Source organism: Amia ocellicauda, chromosome 14, assembly GCF_036373705.1.
Source record: "Amia ocellicauda isolate fAmiCal2 chromosome 14, fAmiCal2.hap1, whole genome shotgun sequence".
NCBI classification, from domain to species: domain Eukaryota; kingdom Metazoa; phylum Chordata; class Actinopteri; order Amiiformes; family Amiidae; genus Amia; species Amia ocellicauda.
The window spans coordinates 7,812,365-7,816,713 of record NC_089863.1 but is presented as its reverse complement, the minus strand read 5'-3'; positions in this window follow the sequence as shown (position 1 = coordinate 7,816,713).

Genomic DNA, 4,349 nt, shown 5'->3' with positions numbered 1-4,349 from the left:
GAAAACATGCCTGTCTCCGGTTTCAGTGACATTTTATTAACCACAGAGAGTCGCTCTTCTGATTTATTAAGTGGCAGGAAATTATTTCCCTGTAACTCACTCTATGGCAGATGGACGTTTGAAAGATTGAAAAAGGAGGAAGATATGGACATGATATTTGAAAAGATTAAGGGATGGAAAATGGTGGGACAGTAAGAAATGTTTTTTTTCCCACCAAACTCTGAAGAGATCATCTGGAGTTCTCAAACAATTTACATCTCCAACCGGAGCTCCTGGGTGGTGTGGTAGGACACACTGTACGTGAGTCTAGTGGTCTCCTACCTGTTAATAACAATCTACTGGTCGATCTTGTCTAATTACAGATTGGACCCTGAACCACTCGGTAGCAAAATGGCAGCTAGCTGGGACAAAATGTCAACTTACCCTTTTTTCCGTTCAACAATTCGTCAACATCCACCTCCACCACCAACTCTGCACAATTGTCTGAATGTGCCAAGGGAGTATAGTTGAAAGCTAGCTGGGACAAGTTTGCTCCAACCCTGTGACATCTTAGGTGCCTGCAGGTTTGAGGTGTTGTCCATTCCATCTGCATCAAACCCTATGATTGGTTTAATGGTAGGCTTTCTGGCCTCGCAGCGGATGGGTTTGACGGTGAACGCATGAGAGGATGCATAGTGTGGAGGTCATAGAGGTGAGCCGAGATCAGTAATTGGCAATTTCAAATTGTGGCGGACAAGTGGAGAAAATAATTGGAGATTTATATTAAAAAAACTCAGATTTTCAGTGAGTCTAATATCTCTTGATACGTCCCTCTACCGGGTTATTTGGAAAAATGTTAAACAAACCATGAAGCACTTTAAACATGATAAACATTTTCTTTTAAACATTATATCTCCTGACATCTATGTATTTCCGGGTGAGGCTCACATTTGTAAGTGTTTTGAGGGCATGGAAACATCTGAGGACTTTCCTTTCAACAGATCATATACATTGTACTTGGGTCCCAAACAATATTCAAATCGGGGGATTCACCTCAAGACATCATTTTCTACAGATAAAGATTCTACATTTGGGGGAACAACAATCCAGAACCCCAGCCACCCAGTAGGCCAGAAGTACTGTAGAAGACCGTACAACAGGAAATATTTGTGGGTAATTAATTTGGCGTATCTGATATTAATGTTTTTTGAATTGGCGAATTAAAAATTTTCAAAAAAATTAAAAAACCTAAAAGACATTCTAACATTTTAATGATAATATTTGTGTTTCTTTTCTGTTATAGCAAGGGAGTCTTGCTGTATGAACATGGTGACTAATATGTTTTTAGTGTTCCCTTCTTGTTCAAATTGACATTTCTGCACTGTAGAAGTTGCTGGTCAATTGAATCCTGTTAACACATTTCCTATTTCCCTCCCCACAATGCATTCCAAAGCTGGGACCACTTGCTTGGCGGAGGTATAATGGACGATTCAATAAAGCCAACACCTCCAACATAAATGCCACCAAGAGTGCAAAGGTCTAGAATGAATGTCTGGCCATACAGTCTGTACAGTCTCCATGTTACTGTCATTCATTGTTTGTGTGTGTGTTTGTGTGTTTGCCTTATCTTTGTATATCCTTGGCTATCAAACAGAGTCACAACCCAACCTACTTATAGCCTTTCCTTCACCCCCTAGGTTTCTTTGAAGCAACTGCTGTCATAAAACCCCTAAACTGACTGAGCAAAGCCTTTTAAAATCAGGCTTAAAAAACATTGTCCCCGTAACAATATTGAACAAAACAAACCTTCAAAGAAAGGTTTTCCTCCACTATAAACAAACCCATGGTATTCCTCTATTGCGTCCCAACATTGCAACATTGCGGTTAGGTCTCTAATGCAATTGGATCACGCTGCTCTATGGAGGAATACATTTGAATACAATTTCATACATTCTTTCCCAGCAAAGTGAAGTTTTCATTTTCCCTGGATTTACATAAATAGATTAAAATACTTCAGGGAGATTGTAATGGCATACAAATAAGTAATATTTAAGTGATTTTTATTCAGTGTAAAGCCAGAGCTAACAAAATTGCACTGCCCTGTGGAAATAAGGCCTATATAACGAATACTGCGGAGCCTTTTTAAACAAGTTATTTCAGACAAGCACCAGTACACAATATTTAGTTTGTGTTTTTGTTAATAGTGCACTATTTGATCATGTGAACCAACCTACATTGAAAGTGGTTGAAATGACAAAGAGCCCATCAATCCAATCCAACCCAATCACCAAATCACTGAAGTTGTTATTTTGTATTATTATTGATCTTCTTGTACAACTATTATACTTATATAATTATAAACACACACACATGCAAATATATCGTGTTTTGGCCATGTTTCCCAGAGGATGGAGAATGATATATAAAAATATATTTGTTTCAATTGAGATACGCTGATTAATTTAATTCTCAAGTTATCCGGGAGTGGGAGACCTACTGTAAACTTGGAGTCTTCCTTTCTCAACACTTTCTGAATAACAGATCTTCAGTTTATATGACAGTCTTACACGTCTTGTTCTTCCTCAGTTGCTTCTTTGCTCGCAAGGTATTAGGAAAAAAAAAACATTTATCATCAAAATCCAAAGCAATACTCTTCTTCACTCTCTTCCTTTTTATTATCTCTCATCTACTCTGTGCCCTATGATAACAATTCTCTCCCCCTTTATGAATGGCCTCGTCTTTCTCCTGCAGCTTTTAATAATGAATCCATGTGGTGATTACTAAGTCTAAGTTAGACATCCTTATTAAGACAATTAATCAGATTGACGACTCGCAAGGTTATATGAAGATGTGCATGGAGTTTTATAATCTCGTAATCTTTCATATCGATTTGGCTGCATGAGAAGTAAAAGCTGCAGATCTTTATGTAGTTCATTTTCAAGCAAATGGTAAAAATATTTTGTAAATTTCATATGCCGGAAGATGCCAATTATTTATGCAGAAAAACAAAAATATGCGCCGCTTGGAAGTTGGAAAATACCGTGTTATATTGTCAGCAAAAACCACAAGAGATGAAAGAGAAGGGGGTCGGATGAGTGGCAGACTAAAGCCCTTTTTCTGCAGTCGATGAGAGTGAAACTGATACTAGTAAAGAAATAGCAAGTTTTTCAATTGTCTGACCATTCATTTGGGCACGTTATCCAGTGCACAAAATTTAGAAGGCAAGGTGTGGGGTGAATTAAAGCTCCAGTGATTGCAGAATGAAAATATATGGGGGAATTCATGTAAAGCTATAATGCCTAATGGGGAGACAATTCCAATAATATTATAAAACAATCAAGCTTATTAAAGGTTCAATGCTGAAAAAGGCACCTTTGACAACATCTTCGGAGCCTTTATGTTGATTCTGGCGCTCATGACCAACACAATCTAAAGAGAAGAAAGCAAACAATGATTGCAAGAAGAAAAAAGTTGAATTCAAATTAAATCAATCATTCTTATGGTCAGCTTGATACTTTGAAGATGCTTTGTTATAACGCAGGTACACCTTGTTAGAATCTGGAAGCACTAGCCTCCAATTTCATGGCACACCAGCTGGGAACCAATCAAACTGCAGGATTGTGGCTCTCCAACAACAGGATTGTGCCTTGCTGTTATACAGACCACATACATCCTTGTTAACTCCATGTAGTGGATTAATCCGGACTTCATTTCTTTCCATTCATCTGAACGAACTCCTCCGGCTCTCCTGATGGACAGCCGTTACGCAATGTCCCCGGCAACACCCGCGCGTTGACAGCGAAGGACGCGTCTGAAACACATTCCTAGAACTTTCCTCGTACTAATCCTCTTACGGATCCTGCTGGCAGATTGCTCTTCCCTGCAGAGGCGGAGGTTGCCCTCCCTAATAAAGAGCACAGCCCAGGGTTAATAACATGCAGATATTAAGACCTACTTGGTGTCAGTTCGGCTCACCATAAGGCAAGCAATGAAGGGTTGCTGGTGCTACAGGAGACGTACTTTGAATAAAAAGATGTAAAAAGAGTCCCAGCGCAAATCTATTGATTGATTGTTAATATAAGGATAGTTTTGATATAGTGCCAGTTGAAATAGTTTCATTTATCAGTTTTAAACTCACTATTTATGCCTTTGTCTTACGGGCACTACAGTGTTACTCTTTATCAGACGGAGCACATTTTATATATAAAACTGCTATCAATCAGTGCCCTCTACTGGAATGAAAATGTATTTCTACACAATCTCTCCAGAGAGGGAAGGAAACGCACAGTACTCTGGTGAAGACTGTAACTCAGCCTTATCTCGGTATTCAAATGGATGTGTTTTTACGATTAATGACATCACATCAAATA